The 22,381-nt window shown below is 43.6% G+C and overlaps 1 long non-coding RNA gene across 1 annotated transcript in view; it reads left to right on the top strand.

Annotated features, from left to right (window-relative positions):
• The first annotated feature begins 147 nt into the window (after positions 1 to 147).
• LOC132672091 (uncharacterized) overlaps positions 148 to 22,381 on the top strand; it is a 323,832-nt gene continuing 301,598 nt past the window's right edge. Inside the window, exon 1 of the long non-coding RNA XR_009607358.2 lies at positions 148 to 258. This is a non-coding gene — a long non-coding RNA (uncharacterized LOC132672091). The remainder of the gene's footprint in view (positions 259 to 22,381) is intronic.

Below are 22,381 nucleotides of genomic sequence, written 5' to 3'. Positions count from 1 at the left end.
ATAGTTATTAAGATTAGCTCATCATGACACAGTTGACATTTATTGAGAGTTTACTAAGTGCCAGGCGCTTGTTCTAAATACTCTCCGGGTATTAACTCAGTGAGTTCTCACAAGTTTATGAAGTAGTTTCCTTTTACAGATGGAAAAATCGATGTGCAAAGAAGTGAATGAAGTATTTTGCTCAAGGTCACACGGCGAGTCATTGGCAGAGCTGGGATTCAAACCAGAGTCCTTGGGATTAATCACCAGGCTACACAGGTAAATGTCGGGTAAATACTAAATGGTACCAGAAAGGATTGATTACTTGGCCCCTTTGGTGACATCATAGCTTGCTAGGCAGGCTGCTGTGTGTTTTGCTTGAGGTGCGAACTATGTGCCCAAGTGAAAAGTCAGCCACAGAGGGCTGACTTTGTGCAGACTGGCCATTCCACACCCAATATGTCAGTTTTCTGTGTGGCTGTGAAAGGCACTTAGCTGAAGGCTGTGCAAACCACAGCCTCACCCATGAACCATTCTCCGCATGCATGAGAATATGCCAGTCTTTTTTTTTTTTTTTTAATTTTTTTAACGTTTTTTTAATTTATTTTTGAGACAGAGAGAGACAGAGCATGAACAGGGGAGGGGCAGAGAGAGAGGGAGACACAGAATCGGAAGCAGGCTCCAGGCTCCAAGCCATCAGCCCAGAGCCCGACGTGGGGCTCGAACTCATGGACCGCGAGATCGTGACCTGAGCTGAAGTCGGACGCTTAACCGACTGAGCCACCCAGGCACCCCGAGAATATGCCAATCTTAATGGAAGTATGCTGCAGTGTGGGTGTGGCAGTTTCTAAACCCTTCACCACCGGGTTGTAGGGACGTGCGGTATTATGCCCTTCAAACGTAGAGGTAGAGTCAGTCCCTATATGTGTTAGAATCAGGCCAGGGTTATTGGCAGCTTCTGTGAAGGAGGAAAAAGGGAGGAGGAGCCAGAGTAATTCTCTGTCTTCACTGATTTCAGAGGCTGTTTACATGCAACGTTTCAGTTGTTTCTGCAACTTTTCTTCTCCTTTTCAACAAAAATTTACAGTGGAGGGAAAAGATGTGCTCAACGGTGGTGCCAAGAGTCCTGCAGAAAGTAGAGCTGCCAAGGTCAGGAAATGGAACACATGCTTTTCTCCAAGGCAGTTTTTGTTTGTTTCTCGTCAGATCAGCGGTCATGCAGGGAAAAGGGCCATGGACAGGTCCAGAGGCAAGTGTAGTGGTAAGGAAATAGCCACGGCCTCCAATGGGTTGTAGCTTATGATCAGAACAGCTTGAAATAGTCTGTTTCATTAAAACAGGGGCCTGGCATGGAGTGTTGGCTTCTGAGGGCTTGGAAGGTCAAGTAGAATCTATGCCTCACTTCTGCTGCAGCTGTTATGAGTCATTATAGGAATCGTGAAGCCAACGAAAGCAGAACAATAGGATCTATAGCAAGTAGAAATCGTCTGCTTTCAGGGTTAGAACATGAAAGGTTCTCTTTGTCCTTCCAAGATGATTTACTACTTTTTAGATCATGGGTCTATGGTGATGCTGAATCTAGCTGCCTGGCTCTTTAAGGAGGCAACTGAGGATGGGCCGCCGAGGTGGCTCAGTCGATTGAGTGTCCCACTCTTTTTTTTTTTTTTTTTTAATTTTTTTTTTTCAACGTTTTTTTTTTTATTTATTTTTGGGACAGAGAGAGACAGACAGAGCATGAACGGGGGAGGGGCAGAGAGAGGGAGACACAGAATCGGAAACAGGCTCCAGGCTCTGAGCCATCAGCCCAGAGCCCGACGCGGGGCTCGAACTCACGGACCGCGAGATCGTGACCTGGCTGAAGTCGGACGCTTAACCGACTGCGCCACCCAGGCGCCCCGAGTGTCCCACTCTTGATGTCAGCTCAGGTCATGATCCCAGGGTTGTGAGATTGCGCTCCTTCTAGGGCTTTGCACTGAGTGTAGAGCCTGCTTAAGGTTCTCTCTCGCTCTCCCTCTGCCCCTTTCCCCCACTCATGCTCTCTCTCTCTCTTAAAAAAAAAAAAAAAGATGGAGACAACTGAGGAAGAAATACTCTTTAATTTATCCCTAAGAAGGCTTTTCCAGTTAAGAATCAACCAAACAACAGGCACCTGGGTGGCTCAGTCGGTTAAGCCTCTGACTTCAACTCAGGTCACGATCTCGTGGTTCATGGGTTTGAGCCCCACATCAGGCTCTGTGCTGACAGCTCAGAGCCTGGAGCCTGCTTCAGATTCTGTGTCCCCACCCCTGCTCATGCTCTGTCTCTCTTTCTCGCTCTCTTAAAAATAAATAAACATTAAAAAAAAAAGCAACCAAACAAGCAAACAACCCAATCAACCAACATCTAAAGAATCTGAACATCTCTATCAGTAAAATCCCAATTTGTGGAAACCTGCATTTGGAAATAAGTGTTTTTCAAATCCAAGGGTGCGGGAGGTGTGAATGTTGCTTGGCAAATCCAGGGCATTGTTATTAGCTGTAAATATTAAAACATTTAATTAATAAGTTTGCTCTCCCCTTTGAGTACAGCTAGGCATAAAGGGGCAGAAAGCCGAGTTTATAAGTGACTTCAACACCTTCCAGGGCCCTGTTTATAAGTGACTTCAACAAAAACAGTGCTCCTTGCTGCCCAAAGCCTGATGGGATTCTCCCTGCGACGACAAAACACAGCTGGATGTTGGCTCACAGGCAGGGCAGGGTCTCCACTCACTCGTGGCCCCTGGTTCTTCCTTTGATGTGCCCACTTTGGGAAGTGCTAATAGGAGCTATTAAAACCACTGGGGTGAGGGTGGAGGCTCAGAAGGGCATGTGACAAGCTAAGCATCTATGTGGCTGTTTGGTGCTTAAAAAGAGATGGGAACGTAGCTGAGCCTAGACAAGGACCAGTGCTGACTGTTGGAATTCCAGAATTAGGTATGTTTCTGTTTGAATGACATTTTCTGCCCCACAAGAAAATAGGTGGATGTCACCATTAGGAACAGGGGAAGAGCCAGCAGGTTACCCTGCTTGTGATAGATCCAGTGCGAGGCGTGTTTCTCCAGGAGATTTGCGGGACCAGATGTCTTAGGGTTTTTACTGTTTGGAGAGTGACCGCGTGGAGAGGTTGGCTTTCTGTAATACTGGATGCTGGTGTGCTACTCAGGAGCACGTGGGTACTGATCTGGCTTTGTCTGCTCTGACAAGGGCAAGGTATAAGACTTTGGATGCAGAATTTGGGTTAAGATCCAGGAGGACCTGAGGTTCTGCAGTGTTCCCGAAATGGAAACTCACAGCTTGTTGCTGTCTTGGTGATGTATGCCCGAGCATAGATGGACAGGAATTTGGGGTCTCTCCTAATTCTAGCAGAGGGAGAGGCTGATGCAGAGTGTCTTCACCTGATCCTGGGCCAGGAAGACTCCTTGCTGCTTCCTTTGGATCCCTGACTATGTCTCATGGAGATCTATAACTGTGCATGAAGGTGGCCTCTTCTTACCATGTGTCATGCTGCAAATAATGTCTCCATTTTAGCTCTGTTTATTTTAATATCTGGGGGGGAAAAGACTTAAATTAAATCACATACAGAAACTAAGTCTACCAATTTTCTGGAAATTGAATTCAACCAAAGTGTTATATAATGGCTAACCTACAAATGAACTGCATCAAAAAAAAAATCTAATGAATTAGTTTCAGTTAGAACTAAGGCAGTGCTGTTTTTAACTTTTTATCTTGACATAATCTCAGACTTCGAGTAAAGTTGCAAGAACAGTACAAAAGTCTGCCCAGGTCCCTTTCATCCTGAGTCCCCAAATGGGAATATTTTACCAATTTTGTTTTCTCTCTTCTGCTTTCTCTCTCCATCTCTCCCTCCCTGTCTCCCCCTCTCGACTGTTTTAAGAAAGTTACAGACCTGATGCCTCTTTACCCATATATTCTTCAGTGTGTGTTTGTTAGTAATAAGGGCGTTCCCTTACATAACCGTAGTACAGTTATCAAAAGCAGAAAAAGAATATTAACACAATACCATTATTTGATCTATAAGCCATATTCCTATTTTGTCAGTTGTCCCAGTGGTGTTCTTTATAGCAAGATAAAATTTCATATCATGCTTGGCATGCAGTTGTCCTATCTCCTTAGCCCCTTTTATTTTGAGACAGTTTCCTAGTCTTCCTTCAAAGCAACCCATATTTAAAAGCATTTAGAGTAGATTAAAGGAGAGAATCAAGGTGATGTGGAGCCTACCAGCTTTCCTTTCATCTTTATAATGGAATTGCATCATAATAGCATTTTTAGTTGAATACACGATCACCTACTTAAAGACTACATTTCCCAGTTGACCTTTAGAGGTGGCCAGGTGACTAGAACGTCAGGCAATGGGAAGTGAGCAGAAGTAATACATGCAATGGGGGAAGAGATAACACTGGTGGTGGCTGTGCTCTCTTGGACCATGAGACTGATCAATAAGAGATCCCTGATAATCTTGAAACAACCACACCAGCTCTTGGCGATCTACCTGATTACCCGCCCCCCCCCCCCCCCCCGCCATCTCCTTATTCCTCTCAGAAATTTAAGGACTTAAAAAAAACAACCCCCAACATACTGTTACAGACCTAAGAAAATTGATAATAATTCTTAATATTATCAAGTATCCATATCCTGGTCCTTATCATTTTGGGTTTCTTTCTTACAGCATTTGTACTATTAAGCTGACCAATGCAATTGTCTAAACCACTATTCAAGGAATTGTTCCAATATCCTGGAAATATGTCTGCCATAGGAGAAAAAAGCATAAGAGTTAACATGGTAACAGTGTAGCAGAGATTGTTTTTATTGGTAATTTTACCAAGACTGGAATCTTTTGCCTCCTTTATGCTTTTACTCAGTTTTTTTTTTTCATGACATTTTCTCATGTGCATTTGTGTTAGTCAAAACTGTAATCTCTGTGAAATTACAAAACTGTCTTTGTTCTGTAGATTTAAAGTCTTGGAAGAGTTTTGGGTTGAAAGATCTGCCCCTGCAATTTCCACATGTTGCCATCAGGTGGCAGTAGAGTTATATATGTTCTGAGCAGCCTAGGTAAGGGAGTTTCTCTGGTGACATCAGTGGGAGTTTCTGAGCTAAAACACTGGACAAAAAACATGATCTATTTATTTTAAAAAGGGCAATACAACTGAAGAAAATTAACTTCAGAGAAAATACAGGACTCTCATCTACATCTGTCATGTGTCCTTTAGCATAACTAAGCTAAAATCGTGGTCTGATGTTAAACCTGCAAGGACTTTATTTTTCATTTTCTATTTCTCACAGGACCACTCTTAATACCCCTTTCTCTTAATTGCTTTCTTCAAGTAAGGGAGTTCTCTCCCTCTTGTAATCTAGACAAAAGTGTAGGCTTTCTGGTCAACTAAAATGGCCTAAAATTAAACTTTTCTCTTTAGCCTTTTGCTAAAATTCCTTTCTTACTCCTAAATATTTAGGAAGAAGGAAAAAATTGTAAACAGTATCTCTTTAAACCTATTCCAACCTTGTGTTCATGGGTTCAACTACATATGGTATTTTGTCACTTAGCATTCTTCCCAAATTTCCTCCTTCCCAAATTAATACAGTTTGGGAACATACTTGACCCACTCTGCATACCTAATTAACAGTCTTTTGTAGCACCTGGGTTATCAAAGATAACACCCAGGAGGAAGCCAGAGAATTCAACCAAAGTGAAAAAGATTTGGATGAGTTTTTGTTACTTGTATAAAGAAAAGTGATCTCATGCATTTTCCTCTTTCCCACCAACAGCAGCTACAGAAAGAATGAGAAGGGAGTTTTCCACATCTTTAAGCTAAGGCATGAAGAAGCCAGGAGGGTCTTGGTTATAAGGGAGGATAAGTTTGCTGTAACGATGTTGCTTTAGATCTGTCCTGTGGGTGTTATGTCATTGTAGACGAGATTAGGGTCATTTGCTCCCTGATGCATTTTATTTGGAATTACCAGTGCCAAGTGGGCTAGAAATAGTTATAAATGTTAGGTGCACAATTCATAAGTTTGGGTTCTGAAATCATTGCCGGAAATTAGAAAATAAAATGTTCAGTTCTTTGTCCTACCCAGGGGCAAAGTTGTGCCCGGAAAGCTGCTTCTGTTCATAGGTAGACTTGGGCCTACAGCTCAGTCCACAATGTCCATTATGGTCTCTTTGGAACCTTTTGTTCTCTTTCTATACAGACTTTGATAAAAGGCAGAGGAATTAGACACACACACACAATCAATGTAATTCATAGCTTTGTTTATATCAAGGAAATATATAGAAGATGTGACTCAAAGTAAAATGAGCTATTCATTTATGAAACATTTCTTGAGTATCTTCTGTGTGTTTGACACCGTACTGGGTGATGTACCAGCAAAGATAAAAAGATACTGTTTCTACTTCCATGGGTTCACGGTCTCCTCCATGCAATACCTATTTTTTTTTTTAAATTTCTTTTTATTTTAGAGGGGGAGGGGGGAAAGAGGTAGAGGGAGAGGGAGAGAGAGACTCATAAGCAGGCTCCATGCTCAGCACTGAGCAAGGGGCTTGACCCTGGGATCATGACCTGAGCTGCAATCACGAGTCTGAGGCTCAACCGACTGAGCCACTCAGGTGGCCCCACACGATACCTATTTTATTATTATTTTTTTAAAATTTTTTTTAACATTTATTTATTTTTTTGAGACAGAGAGAGACAGAGCATGAACGGGGGAGGGTCAGAGAGAGAGGGAGACACAGAATCTGAAACAGGCTCCAGGCTCTGAGCGGTCAGCACAGAGCCCGACGCGGGGCTCGAACTCACAGACCGTGAGATCATGACCTGAGCCGAAGTCGGCCGCTTAACCGACTGAGCCACCCAGGCGCCCCCACAATACCTATTTTAAAATGTCGAGAGTAGCCTAACGAGAGACTCAAAATATTATTGAGGCCGTTGGTTTTCCTTCAATTCTCACTTTTTACAGGTATGAATCACTGAGCTATGCAGCAACTGCTTGGTCTTTGTTAGGATTTCTCTTTAACACAGGGAAGTTAAGAGAAAACCTTTTAAAGCATGGGACTGAAACTTACCTGCCATGTGGCTCATACCCCAAAATGGGTAACTTTCTGGAAATGGCAAATCCACTTATAATAGGAAGCAGTTTTCCTAGGACATCTCTTTTTTTTTTTTTTTGCCCCCGGGTAGGACAAATTTGGCAAAATTTCCTCACTCTGTTTTTTTTTCTCCTGAAATCTTTTCCATATATTAATACATGTAGCAAACCTCACAACAATGCTAGGAAGTATTATTTCTATGCTCATTTTATAGATGATGAAACTGGTGCCCAGTGTGGATTAGGAACTTGTCCCAAGGTTACAGAGCTAGTTAAGTGCCAGCAAAGATCTAAAAACAGACAGTGGGGCTCCAGGATCTGCATTAAAAATTTTTTAAAAATATTTATTTTTGAGAGAGAGAGAGAGAGAGAGGAGCGAGTGGGTGAGGGGCAGAGAGAGAGGGAAACACAGAATTCAAAGCAGGCTCTAGGCTCTGAGCTGTCAGCATGGAGCCCGACACGGGGCTCAAACCCACGAACTGTGAGATCATGACCTGAGCCAAAGTTGGATGCTTAACTGACTGAGCCATCCAGGCACCCCCAGGATCTGCATTTTTAACCACTTCTTTCCATACTTGTGGTCTTAAGTGAGGGGTGGGGGGGTGGTACTCATGATAAGAAAACATCCCTTATTTTGGAATTTCACTTCAAGGCAACTAATTAATTTAGAGGTCAGCATACCTAGGTAGTAGCTTACGCATCAGGGACTGAGGATTCTCATAAACTTACTATGGAGTAGGGAGATAGACATATCTGCAGATAGCTGTGGTAAGAGGCAGAAAGCGACCAGCACTGGAGCAGCTGAGAGCATGCTCCGTCAACACAAAGGAGGGAGCAAGAGCAACTTTGTCCTGATTTTAGTGTTGCAAAATCTCACTTGGAGATAACTGTTGGTTCTCTCTATGCTTAACAGAATTTTGCCTCTGTTATTTGGGATGGGAATTCTTGGTTCTATCCTTGTTGTGTAGACTTTTTTTTGGCCTCTGTTATTGTCCGATAATAGAGGGGCTAATATCTACCAGCACTCAGCAAATGCATAGATTGGTGCTTGGGTTCATATTTCAGTCCTCAACCGAATGGCTGGATTCAACCATCTTCACTTGACCCAAAGAGCTTCAGGGCATTCATCTCATTGTTGGGTCCCTGTGAACTGGCTTATATGACCTACCCATTGAGCTTGAGCTCTTTTGGGTGGAAGGAGAGCCTTTTGGCTGGAAGCTGCAGACCTAGGCTGGGACCAGTCACTCACATAGTAGGTACTCAAAAGCAGATATTTATGAAATAAATGAGATGCAAACAATTAACCCTGGGAGCAAGGAAAGAACCTCATCACCTATTTGTCGTACTGCTCAGTCCAATATACTTTTGACATCCTTCCTTCTTAATGAGGACAGAAGCTGTTCATTAAATAAATTAACCATTAAGTTGAGAACACGAATGTCAATATAGACACAGGCTGTTAATTTGCCAGTCACTGATGCATCCAGGGCCTGAAGGACCTCAGACCCTGCATGTATGTTCAACAGCAGGCAATTGAAACATGGCTGGGAGGGACTAAACCGACACGGAGCTCACACAATTTGCTAGAATTGTCCCAAATGAGATACTCTTCCCTCTTGAAAAATGGATGCTTCTTGGCATCAGAATTTGAAGCTAAGTGATTAGGCCTATCCGTTCCCTTTTGACTGTTTAGTTTCCATTTTAAAATAGATTGTACTATTTCTTACTTGTAATTTGGGCTAATGTTGCCTTGAAAGAAGAAGGTGATAAAGAAAGGGGGAAGAAATCTTTGATCATTCGTCATACTGTGGAAAATCTGCCAGTGGCTTTTATTAACAGATGGGACCCTAGAGAATTTCTCTGCCCAATCTTCCCCCAGTGCTCTGTCTAATTGAGTAGGGAAAACAGCTTAGCGGGATCAGGACAGCTGCCGAATGAAGCCATTGGCATTTCAGTTGAGGCTAAAATCTCTGCCATGCTCTGAGCTATTTTTTTTTTTTTTTTTTTTTTTTTGCACGCTGCTCTTGTAGGCTGCTGAAGCATACATAGTTGAAGGATGATGGTATTAGTGAGATGTGGTGGCAAAATCACCGACATGGAAACTGGGAGACTTGAGGTCCAGCTGGTTCTGTCGCAACCAGCCTTGAGAACTTGGAGGGAGTCCTTTCCTTCTCTGGGCCTCAGCTTCCATGTTTGTAACATGCACAGAGCAGAGTGGATAATCCCCTGGGTCTTACTCAATTCTGACATTTAGTAAGTCCTTCTTGCCATGGAGAAAAGAGAAAAGTCGCTTAGAAGGTTAGGTTTGGAAGATTCTTGCTTGGGGCTTACACAACTGTTATCCTACAAGTAGAATTTTTCCAAATATGTTTGGCAAATATGAAGGCAGGGTGAGGCTGGTGGGGAGGATGGAATATGAAGATGTCTTTGGAAATGCATTTGGGAAACTCTTTATCTACCTCCCCCTTCCCTTACCCATCCATTCCCCCACAGAACTGCTAAAGGAATCTACCTATGACACCAATTCATTAATGCATTAAAATTTTTTTAAAGTTTATTTATTTATTTTGAAAGATACGGAGATAGCACGTGAGCAGGGGAGGGGCAGAGAGAGAGGGAAAGAGAGAGAAGCCCAAGCAGGCTCCGAGCTGCCAGCGCAGAGCCCGATGCAGGGCTCAAACTCACGAACCGTAAGATCATGACATGAGCTGAAACCAAGAGTCAAACTCTTAACCGACTGAACCAACCAGGCGCCCCTCATTAATGCTTTTTTTTTTTTTCCTTTCAGAACTATCAGTGCAGCGAGGGCAGGACTACATTTTTCTTGTTCGGTGATGTATCCTAGTAATGCGTATTGAAAATTTTTCAGTGGTTAGCTATAGAGGTCAGTTTCCAGCTTTCATCCATAAGTGCCTTCATGATTTTGTCCCTGTTACCTCTTTATCTTCATTTTATACAACCCTCCTGAATATATTTGTCCCTCCAAGTATACTATATTGTCTGCAGTTCTCCCAGGATACCACAATGTTGATCATTTCTGTGCCTTTGTATGTGTTACATGCCATGGATGCTTTTCTCTGAGTGTTCTTCTAGTTAATTAGTTCATCACAACTCACATCACATCCCATTTACTCTGGAAAGCCTTGTCTGATCTCTCTCCCCCATTTATGATTTAAATGGGTTTTCACTTGGTTTCTGTGGTATTCAATGCATAACTCTATCTAACTATTTATCATGATATTGTGCAGTTATTACCATTCCTGGCACACTGTCTAGAATATACTAGATGCTCATTTAAAGTTATTTAATGAATGATTCAATGAGTTAATCTCTCAGCTCCCATTCTAGGCTCCTATTGTGTCCATAGGTCTCTTTTTCCTTTCATGCACGAGGTCCCAGAGCTTCAGCTTTTTCTTTGTCCTAGGATTCCTCCAGCCCTCAAAACTTGGCTATAGAGTAGAAGTCCATTTTCTCCATTCATTCTTTTTTGTTGGCTCAGTGAAAAGTCCACAGACCCTTTTTGTGTTATGTATTGATCACTTCATGGAAATAGAAGATAAAACTAACAAAGCTGGTTCTAGAAACTCACAGTCACTTTCTACCACTGTCCTCTTTATCCCTTTCTGTGATGATAACTGGAATCTCAGCTAGACTTCTGCCCTCTGATTTATGCTCAGAGTTGGAGTTCCCCGATCCGTTTCATGCCTTTGACCTCACCTTCAGGTGTCTTATGAACCTCAGTCTTTGTGATTGGTGCCTCTTGGGGCTGAGGATATGGTTAAGGCTGTATAACAAAATACCCCAAAACTTAGCAGCTCAAAAGAACAAACATTTATTATCTCGCAAAGTTTCCGAGGGCCAGGAATCCACTAGTGGCTTGGTTGTATGGTTTTGGCTCATGGTGCCTTACGGGCTGTCAAGTTACTGACTGGGGATACAGCCTCAGCTGAAGGGTCTGCTTCAAGCCCATTCACACGGTTGTTGGCAGGCCTCGGTTCTTTGCAGACTCCTAAACTGAGATCCTCATTTCCTCACTGGCTGCCGGCTAGAGACCTCCCTCAGTCCCTTGCCATGTGGACCTCCCCATAAGACAGCTCACAACATGGCAGCCAGCTTCCTCAGAAGTGACAAGTCATCACTTCTGCCATATGTTATTGGTCGTGCCGACTCAGCCCTGGTACCGCGTGAGAGGGGACTGCACAAGAGTGTGAATACCCAGAGGTGGGGGTCATTGGGAGCTATCCTGTAGGCTGGTTGCCATAGGCAGAATTGGGGCATTTTTTTCTCCAGTGGAAAGTAGCGTTTTTGAGAACTTCCCAGCTGGATGGGGCTCGTGGTGTACTTGGGAATGATTTTTCTCTATGCATTTCTTTATTGATGTTTTGGCGTTTAAATCCAAACTCTTTTTACAATTTTAGATACATCATTTCAGCTGATGCAGCTTTTGACTATTTGGAAGAAAGATGAGCATCCCATACAATTAGGAGCGTAGAATGCAATCTTGGCCTTAAGCCATCAGATTTCCTAGACTCCAAATGGCAAATTAGAATAAAAGTTTCTAATTTTTGCTTTGTAAGCAAGGCATTATTTTCTGCACACTGAAGGTGGGTGTCAGGAGGGCAGAGAAGTGCCTAAGGCGTGATGAAATGATAGATTTTTTTTTAAATAAAATCACCTGCTTTGTGGTTACTTCCACCGCTTATAAATTATACTTATGTATTATTCACATAAGTGATTTTCTAATTAGTTATAATAGAAATCATCAAGTCAATCCTGCTGTTTTCAGAACCTGGTAGATAAGTCGACGTGACAGAAACATTTTGAGGGGATATATCTTGGGGTCAAAGGGTCAGACTGTCTTGTTGGATCAGCGTACAAGCATGTGAGGTGTCCTGGTCCATGCAGTTATGCCCTGTTCACAACTCAGCTCCTGGATGGTGGTTTTCACAGTAACTCTCTTAGAGTCCTAGCGGACGGGAGGGAAGGGAGGGGTGGTGATGACTAAGGCTGGTGCTGTACCTGGAATGTTCCAGCCCCCCCTCCGCCCCCCGCTTTTTACCCTTTCTACAAGTAGAGTACCTCTACAATTTTTTTTCTTATATTAGGTTCCAGATAACTACAATATCATTTTGAGAAGAGATTTAGCAGCTTCAAATAAAAAGGCATCTGAAAACCTCCAGCCTGGGAGACAATGTAATTGAAGTATCTCAGAAAGATACCCCTGAGCGCATGTGACATTTTTGATAAGAAAGACAGTGAGCAGAGAGATCAAATGGGTGGTTTCTCCTCTAAATTCTCCTTTGGGGAAACCGAACCTTTTTTCTGACGACGGTGCTTTAGTTCAAAATGCGGTTGAACTGTTAAATCTGCTATCAGAAGGCTCAGGATTGATTAACACCTGCATCTTCCAAGGGAGGATTTGCCACCAGGGTTTCTCAGTTGCAGCACTGTTGACATTTGACGTAGGGGCTGGATCATTCTTTGCTGTGGGGTCTGCCCTGTGCAGTGTAGGAGGTTTAGCAGCATCCCTGGCCTCTACCCACAGGATGCCAGGAGCACCCTTCTCCCCAAGGGTGACAACCAAATATGTCTCCAGACATTGACAAAGGTTCCCAGGGTGGCAAAATCCCCCCCTGGTTGAGAACCACTGGGGTAGTAAGTATAAGGAACGACCAACGGGACAATGCTGTTTTTGGCCCCCAAACTGTGGTTGCATGTGAGGCACTGTCACTGCTTTTCATGTGACTGGTTCAGAACCAACTCTGAAGCCATTCTCCAGAGAGAAGTGCCAAGACATTTTTGAATAAAATTCTGGCATTGCTGCAATGAGGGTTGCATCTCCCAACATAAATTCTTGGAAGGTAGCAGACTTGTTTAGCTGTACAGTTCTGGTATGTTTGTTATAAACTAGCCCACCAAAGTCTCTCCCTCACCCGAGGAGAAACTGATGTAGAAAAACACAAGCATGGTGCTCTTGTTGTCCGGTAATTCTGTTAGTAAATTTAGGAGGAAAAAAAGCGGGGGTCGGGGGGGGGGTGGGGGTGGGAATCCTTGTTTCGAAGTCTGGCGTTAAAGATCACGTTTGTGATTAGCATAGATTTCTACCTCTGCCTCCTCCTCCTGGAAGTTCCCTGGATGTCTCATTCTTCCTGACTGATATAACTGCAATATCCTATTGTCATTGAATCATAAAAGAGATTTTGTTCGCTTACCTGACACTGGTAATAAGTTTGCATTCCCCCCTGCAAGTGTCCAGGCAGGGTAAGAGCAACAAAAACAAGGGCAGAAGAAAAGCTTTCTTTGAAAAGCATTTGCCCCTAATGGATTGCAGCTGTAACAGACGACGCCACCAATTAAAACACCCTGGCTTTGGCTCTGCCCAAATGAAGGGTCCACGTGCTGACCTTACGATCAGTCACCTTGGGGGCACTGAGGGTCGAGGGGCATCTGTTTGAAATTTCCTGCCACAACAGTGCCATTTGCAGAAATGGCCAGGCAACAAACCAGGACGGTGTGGGCTTTCTTTATCAGATGTCTCCTCGGATCCTTTTTTTTTTTTTTTTTTTTTTTGAGCGAGAGGTCCTAGAAAAGAAGGTGATTGCTTGGTGTGGAGCACCAGGACTCTATTAGGAAAGAAGACCCCCAAACGGCATGTGATCCTGGGGCTGGGCTGTCCCTGGAGGAGAGACCCATGTTCCCTCAGTGGGGACCAAAGGCAAGAGCAGAAACTCCAACTGAAAAATGCACGTCAGGGGACTTACTGGAACCCCCGGTACTGGTATGAGAAATACATGGACAGAAAAGCAGAATTTGTATAGGTTAGATGCTGCTAGTGAAAACGGTTATATAAATGTCTGGAGGAATACACTGAATTTATTTTTAGGTTGCCTTTGTTACAGGCTAAGATCTTGGAGAGGTAGGGTTGAAAATGGTGGCTGCCTGATAGAAAACACAGTGGAATAATCTGTGGATGTCACCAGAGCTTGTCACCTAACAAATGGTGGGTAAAATGGTAAAAATAGTGATCATCATTATCATTAATTGCATGGGGGCTATCGCATATCCCTATACATATCCGAAGTAAAACAGAGAACAAAGTAGATATGGAGCTGATTTAGCCTTTCAAGCGAATTGTAGCCTCAGTTACTTATTTTAGGCAAGCTGTTAATTATCTGGATAGTTCTCTGTGCCCTTGTATTGGCTTCTGCGGCTGTGGCAACAAAGTATCACAAACTGGGTGGCTTAAAACAGCAGAAATTTATTCTCTCAGATCTGGAGGCCAGAAGTAAACAATCAAGGTGTTGGCAGGGCCCTGTTCCTGCCCATTTGCCTCTGGAGCAAATCCTTTGCCAACAGCCCTTGTCCTTGAGGGCAGACCAGAAGTGTGTTGGTAGGTGGTGAAGGTTGGGGTGTCGGTGCGAGCTATCCTGGCAACAGCATTGCCTTGTGCTAGTGGAGACTTAAGGAATTATTCCCTGTGGAAGAGAAGAGGTGCATTGAGAGAGGTTCTGAGTAGGGATGACAGGCTTGGTCACAGGTTGCATAGAGGGGCTGAAAGGCCAGAGAGGGGCTGATGATGACAGATTTCTTGTTTGAGAGACCGGTGGCATTAGTGACAGATGTGAGGAAGTTGGGGAGGCAACCCATGCTGGGATAGCAGCTGGTGAATTTGCTTTTAAAGAGTGGCTTCTGGCCTCGTTAACGTGTCGGAAGCTCCTCCCCCATCCATAGAGTCCCCGTGACTCACCCCCCTCATGGCTGTGCTATTGCCCCATGCGCATGTGCTTGAGGGGAGCGCGGGTACGATGTCAGACTTTGACATCTCTAGGATGTCAGTAGTTGGACAATAAAAGCTCCTCGAAGCCTGTGTTTTTGGTAGGTCTACAGAGCGATTTCTAACAGCTATTTAGAATAATGTGTGGAGCTTCGCATGATTTATTGTTTTCAAAGCTAGGAAAATATACAACTTCTTATGCTTAGTCAATAATTAGGGAATAATAAACCCCACCAAAGAACTTCTGTAATTTTTCAAGGACCAAATGTTTTACTTCTCAGATATCTGTTTTCCTCAGTCATTGACTGCTATTCAGCCATTTAACTAGTTAATATGAGCACCCAAGGTAAATAAATGGAGACCTTTTAACCCAGAGACTTTGAGTGACAGCTTGGGCTACACCATCCGTCTTCCACCCAAAGAAAACACAAAAACGACCCTTAACGAAGTGAGATGCAGACATGTTTTGAAGGTCAGGTAATTTATTTATTTTTTTTTTTTGAGGGAGCAGAAGGGTAAAGAATGACATTTTATTAATTATATGTATATTTTCAGTCCCATTTAGTTTTGCAATACTGAGAGACCACAGAGAGAGACTCAAATTATTATAAATTACAGAAGAGGTCTAGCCATGGTGAGCTTTCTAAATTAAGGTTGTTTTTCTCTATCTCACAGATATCTCCATCAGCCATGGAGAGAGAGATGTAAAAGGCGCCTTGTCCTGAAAGGAGATGCATTTCCAGTGAGAAAGAGGAAGGATGGATCAAAATGAGGAGGTCGCTCAGAAGGGCCCAGTTAAGGGGCAGGCTCACCGGGCAACAGCTAAGCGTTAAGACGTCACTGGAAACATTGGAAATAGTGCCCCACGTAATTCGGATCATTACGTGTAGCCAGAGAAGACAGCGCCTCCCAATGGAATTTTGAAAATAAAACATCTCTTTCCAATGCCGCCTCTTACCCATGATGCTGGATGGAAAGAATATCAGTCAGAAGTGACTCCGGATTCTTGGGATGCCTGGTGTGCCCATGTGTCTGGATGCCACCCTGGCCAGGGCCACTCAGCGCATCCACACACAGACCATGGCAGCAGCCCAGGGGTGCCCAGAGCAGGAGCTAGGCCCAGAGGCACTTCTCAGTTGTGTCCAAAAGGAACGTTTGGCCTTAGTCCCCACCTCCCAGAAATGTCAGTCCAGTCTATTTTAAGTTCATCTCTCATTAAATAGCAGTGACTGATACCAACTGATACTGTACTTTTCTGCAAATCTTTGTCATTGTTTTTGCCTGGAATAACTGATGATGATTTCCTGCCTTACAAAGTCATGTTCTGTGTTCATGATGCTGGCCTTACCCCTGGCTTCTCTCTCACCCATTTGTTAACCCCATCCCTCCATCCTCCGGCTGGCCCCCTCATCTAGCTCCCCTCACTCCACGGGCCGTCCCCATCTCTGGCTGTGCCCCACTGTGGGTAGGATGTGCTCAGATGTGGAAGACAGTTTTGCTGGCAGCCTCTGGTCAGGGTTACATTTTATTATTTTATTTTATATTTTATTTTATTTTTAAGTTTATTTATTTTTTTGGAGGGGGAATGAATGGAGGAGGGGCAAAGGGAGAATCCCAAGTGGAGCCTCATGTGGAGCTTGAACCCACAAATCGAGAAATCGTGACCTGAGCTGAAACAAAAAGTCAGACGCTTAACTGACTGAGCCACCCTGGTGCCCCCCACCCTCAGTCTGTACTTTTAAATATTCCTAGAAAACTCTCACTCTAAAGCCAAAAAAAAAAAAGAAAAAAGGTTTTATTGGTGTATTTTCAGGTGGTAGCTAGCAGAGCTATGAATGGAAAGGAATTAACCACTAATGAGCTATTATGACTCAGGAGTTGTATATGTATGATTTTGTTTAATCTTTATCAAAAGCTGATATATAGACGTATATTAAGGAGTCTCACGGGCATCCTTGAGTTCAAGGATGACTGGCACAGGCAGCCTACCTGAGTATCCTGGAAGAAGAAGAGGGACTGGAATATTTGATGAAAAGCTAGTGGTCTTTGGCACAGGCACTAAGTGCTTCACAGGTAAGGAAGTTCTAAGTTACCCAAGATAACTCAGCTTAGTAAGTGACTGAGGAAGGATTGGGGCAAGGTACAGTATATTCCGGTATCCTGGCACTTCCAACATTTCCTGGTTAAGGCACTGTAGTAATTATAATTTCCATCAACTGAGCATTGTGCCTTTCACCTCATAAGGGTACTAAGCTGTCAATTTCATTATCCCACAAGTGCTAGGCAAGGGAACGGAAGATCAGGGTCGCTCTGTTACATGCTCAACTGGAACCAAGTAGGACTGTGATGCAGACTGCTTCCCTCAGACTCCACAACCTATCTTTGGCTGTTCCTCTATAATGCTCGCTACCCTGATTCCTCAGAGAATCAGCTCTGGATTCATAATCGCGGCTGGATGCAGGCTGGGGGAGGACTGGGTCAACTAGGTTAGCTATCAACTTTCCTTGAGTACATCTTGCCCTTTATTAAGCACAACTTTGCTCTACTCCTGCTGTTTTAAAGCTCAATCCTCCAATCCATTCATATGGCTTTGATTGGAAGTCTAAATGGCAAACTAGGTCCTTCTGGTGAATAATATTTACAGTGCTACTTTCTTCCACATATTCACAGACATTATTCTGCAAGAAAAGAGGGGATAGGAGTTATCCTCTTAAACAAATGTTTATTGACCACCTCATTACAGAGGAACTCAGGGCACTGGGGAGTGAGGATGTAAATCATAGGGTCCCCTGTTCTCCCTGGCTCATAGATGGGCTGGGGAGATGGGACGTGGCTACGTCACAAGATAAATGACAACACAGGGTGGAGTTTGGTGGGAGCCTTGGGACCAGCGCCAGTGACGGCTGGGAGATGGTGTTTGAGCAGTCACTAATGCGGCAGCCTCAGCCCTAGGTGATTTTCTATGTTTTCACATTAATCCTATAGGAATTCAATGGTGGGAGTGATCCCTGGGGACTGGAATGGTCAGAAAGACTTCAGAGAGGAGGGAAGGCAGGAGAGGAGGGTTGAATTACGTGGTGATATTTTTCAACAGTAATATTTTTCAAAGCTGGCTGAGCTGAGACCCAGCGTAGAATTTCTCACTGGCTGGTTGCTTCAGGTAGTAATAGCTTCAGTGCCCTTCAGAATGGAATTTTTCTGAGCCTGTGAAGATGTGTGAGGTGTACCCGGCAGGTTAGCCTTCTTTCATTGCCTTCTACCCGTTGCTGTAACTGAACACACTTCTTCTCTTGGTTAGTTCTTCCAAGCCTCCTGAAGTTCTAGAAGCAACTGAACGAGCAGTCCTCTGGGTGGTAATTAGGCAGAGGGTGGGGGGAAAGGTCTTTGAAGTCCTGTTTCACATGGTTGGTGGGGTTTGGGGGCAAGGAGACAGCGGGATCTGGTTGAAATACAGAGGGAGAGAATGATTCTAGGGAAGATTTCCTCTTATTTTGGAGTCCCCTTTCTTATGTCATTTCTGTGGCTTATACAGAATTCAATTGGGGTTCATGCAGGAGGATCTCAGATTAACAGTCTTCTCTAGGAGTTAGGAAATAATAGCAAACATAGCTAACATTTACTGAGGGCTTACTATAAGCTTAATCCCTCCATATGGATTACTTTAATTTTTACAATAACTGGGGCCCGTTTTACAGATGAGGAAACAGGTTTAGAGAGGTTAAATGAGTTGCTCAAGATTACACAGCTAGTAACTAACAGAGATACAGAGGGATTGGAACCCTCCACATTAAATATACATATTTTTTAATGTAATGGCTTTATTAGGATATAACTCACATACCTTACAACTTGCCCACTTAACGTGTGTAATTCAATGGTTTTTTAGTTTATTTAGATGTGCAACCATCACTGCAATCGATTTTAGACCATTTTCGCCTCTTGAAAAAGAAACCCTGTACCAATTAGCAGTCGTGCCCTATTTCTCCTAGCCCCTGTCTCCTGCTAGGCAACTGATCTACTTCTGTGTCTCTAGATAAGCCTATCTCATATGAATGGACTTGTACACTGTGTAGTCTTTTGTGACTGGCTTCTATCACACAGCATAATGTATTCCAGGTTTGTCCAGAATGTGTGTGTGTCAACACTTCATTCCTTTGTATAGTTGAATAGTGTTCCATTGTATGGGTATACCACGATTTTTTTTATTGATTCATTGATACACACTTAGGTCTGTTCCACTTTTGGCTCTTCGGAATAATGCTGCTATGAGTATTTAAAACTTATACATATACATTTAAAACAATGTATATTTGCATTTCTCTTGGGTATACACCTAAAAGGGGGATTGCCTGATTTCATGGTAACTACGGTTACCATCGGTTTCTTTGAGAAACTGATAGACAATTGCAAATGTACCAATTTCCACTTCTACCCGCATGAGATCCTCAGCGTTGACCACAAATAAGGCAATTTATACCTTTGCCACTTACTTGCACAAAAAATATATCCACACAGCTTAGTAAAGCTCTAATAAAACCAATTAGAAACCAGAGAGTTTTCTTGATGAGAAATCTTAAAGCTGAACTTGGGTTGGAAGCTTTGGTGTTTTTTTGATTTGAAGACGTCAACTGAGCCCAAGTGCCAAAGAGGTAAATGGCGAGAACTGCCATATTTGTGTTTCCCTCTATTCTCTGAGGCATTAGGGGGATTTTCTGCTTATTTCTAAGAGCCAGTGGGTTCTAGCAGGACTTACGCAGGTGCTGCGGGACTGTCCATTATTCTGAGAAGCCACTGACATTTGCTGAAAGACAGCACACAAGAGAAGACTTGCATAATATCTATGCCTGTGTCACGCTGGTCTTGGAAAGTTAGGTATTTTGGCATCAAGTTCACTGCCACTTGATTGCAAATGACACAAACTCAAGGCCACTAAAAAAATGAAATAATAATAATAATAATACAAATAAAAGAGAGACACAGAAAGTGATTTTTTCCCCCTCTTGCAACAGATTCTTGAAAGTGTCCCAAAAGGTGATTTTCAACAAGGTATACTTGAGTGAGTCTTGAGGTTTGCTGTCTGGGAATGGAGGAGCATTTGTTGAGTGCTCATTTTGAGTGCACTGGGCGTATATGAGAAGAACATAAGCCATGGTCTCTGCCCTCTGGGAATTTCTTTCCTGTGTCATTTCAGAATAACTCAATGCTAAACTGTGACTGTAAATGCTACAGGGGTGGAGAGAAGGGAGAGGTGGCGTGTGTTGGAGTGGTGGCTAAGAAAGCCTATGCGGGATGTGGGAATAGTCTTAAAGCAAGCCAAACCAGGACTTCGTTAAACTGGAACAAATAGCGTGACTATTCCAGGCCCAAGCAGCGGTGCCAACATGACAAAAGCCAGGAGGTACTTAGGGGCCAGTGGACAGATGGGCCTGGCTGGAGGAGAAGGTGTATATGAAAGCTGGAGAAAAGGTTAGCCCCCGCGCATCAGGGCGAGAACACGGGGCAGTGAATCTGGCCCCGGACGCTGCTTTCAGTTCTGCCGCTTAACGAGTTTTTGGTAGAGGCTGTGATTTAGCAACTTGGGGCTTCGGTTTCTTAATCGATAGGCTACGAAAGTTGGACTAGTCCTGTTCTCAAAATGGGTTTCACATTATAATCTCCTGCATGTTTATTTAGAATACAGATTTCCAGATCCCAGCCCTGGAGAACATGTTTCCATAGGTAAGAGGTAGCTGTTCTCTGGGCTCCACATTAGAATCACTCAGGAAACTTTCAAATCTAGTGATGTCTTGGTTCCACCCCCTGAGATTCAAGTTCAGTGGGTCCCGGGCTCAGCCAGGAGTGCCCAGGTGATTCTGATGAGCAGCGAGCCTGAGAGCCATGATCTCTGGTCAATTCTGGAAGTCCTGAGGGCTGGCTAGAGACTCCACTGGAATGGAAGGGCTCTAACTAACGCCTTTCAAGCTCTGAAGGACTTTGATTCTGTGAAAAGAATATTGGGATCGTGCATTATAGAGGGCCTTCCATGTTGGACTAAGGGATCTCTGTACTTTGTTTTGTAAGTAGCAGGAGACATGTTTGAGCACAAGAATCGTTTAAGACCTCTCACCTGTGTACATTTCATTGCTTTGGAATGTGATAGCCACCATCAGGGAAAGAAAAGAAATGAGCAAACTGCCTCTTTAGTCATGCTTCTGGCTGGAAAGGAGTGACGGTTGCCAATTCCGTCGTGTGACAGGGTCTACTGTCTCTGTGCAGCACAGAAACAGCCAAGGGGGATAAGTGCCCAAGATGTAGCCTGGGACAGTGGGACCTGGAACATGGCCTTAACTGAAGCATGGGCATCCTTATCCAAAGAACAGTCCCACTGGTGGACTGGAGACAGTGGTAGATAGGGTGGGCTTTAAATTACATTTTAAATTATGCTCCCTTTTCAGTTCTCCTTTTAATCCTCAGACGAACAAGACAAGTCTCAGTTGACCAATAGTTTGACTCTAGAAGCTCCCTGACACTTGCCCATCTACTCCTTCGACAAAGAGAGAGCAGGCCCCAGGCTTAGAGCCCCAGGCAGGTGATGTATCTTGCTAGAATTTAGCAAGAGTGTCCCTCCTTATCTAAATCCTCCTGGTCCCTGAATTTCAGGGAGGTCAGATGGGAAGGGTCGGGTTCTTTTTTCCGAGGTGCTGATATGATCTTCCATTTATAGCACTGATTCAAAGTTTGCTTCTTGAATAAATTTGAGTGAAAACAGGAGTTGATTAAAAAATAACTGTTAATAATAGCACAGATGGAAAGGTGAGGCAGAAATAAAATAAAATTGTGAAGGAATACTAGTGGAATCAAGGAATACCTGAAGGAATACCTTCAGGGAATACTGGTGGGATCTTTCCAGAACCTGCGCCGGGAAGAGGAAGCCCTAATCTGGGTTCTTGGTGCTGGCTCATGTCTCCAGTCTGTTAACAGTCGGTGGCTCCACTGGATAATGTTTAAAATTCTTGCCATATCTGGAATTCTATGTTCCCATGGCAATATTTCTAAAACACAGTCCTTCTCCAGGAGACTGATCATACCTGTTTATTCACCAGTGGTCATGTCACCACCCTGTCTCCCATTAGGCATGGAGACCTTGTGGGCAGCTCCCCAGAATGAATCCTGGCAGCACTCCGGTGGGATCACCAGCCCCAGGTTTTCTCAGATTTGCAAGGCAGGAATATTTTAAAAAATGTGGGCCCTGCAGGCTAAAACATAAAAAAACTTCCAAGGCGGGGGGGGGGGAAAAACTCAAAACAAAATGCACAAATGAAACAAAATCAAACCAGCAGAAACCACATCAAACCAAAAATCCTTAGAGTAAACGACTGAATTTCCCCCCAACTCTCAGTTTTTTTGGGTGTGTGTGTGTGTGTGTGTGTGTGTGTTTTCTTTTCCTTTCCTAAAAATGTTTTGTTAGGGAACAGACGATGAATTCCATTTGAAATGTGTTTGTTGCCACTAGATCTATGCTTCATTG

Source organism: Panthera onca, chromosome C1 (genome assembly GCF_046562875.1).
Source record: "Panthera onca isolate mPanOnc1 chromosome C1, mPanOnc1 haplotype 2, whole genome shotgun sequence".
NCBI classification, from domain to species: Eukaryota; Metazoa; Chordata; class Mammalia; order Carnivora; family Felidae; genus Panthera; species Panthera onca.
This window is presented reverse-complemented; position numbering and strand designations above follow the sequence as displayed.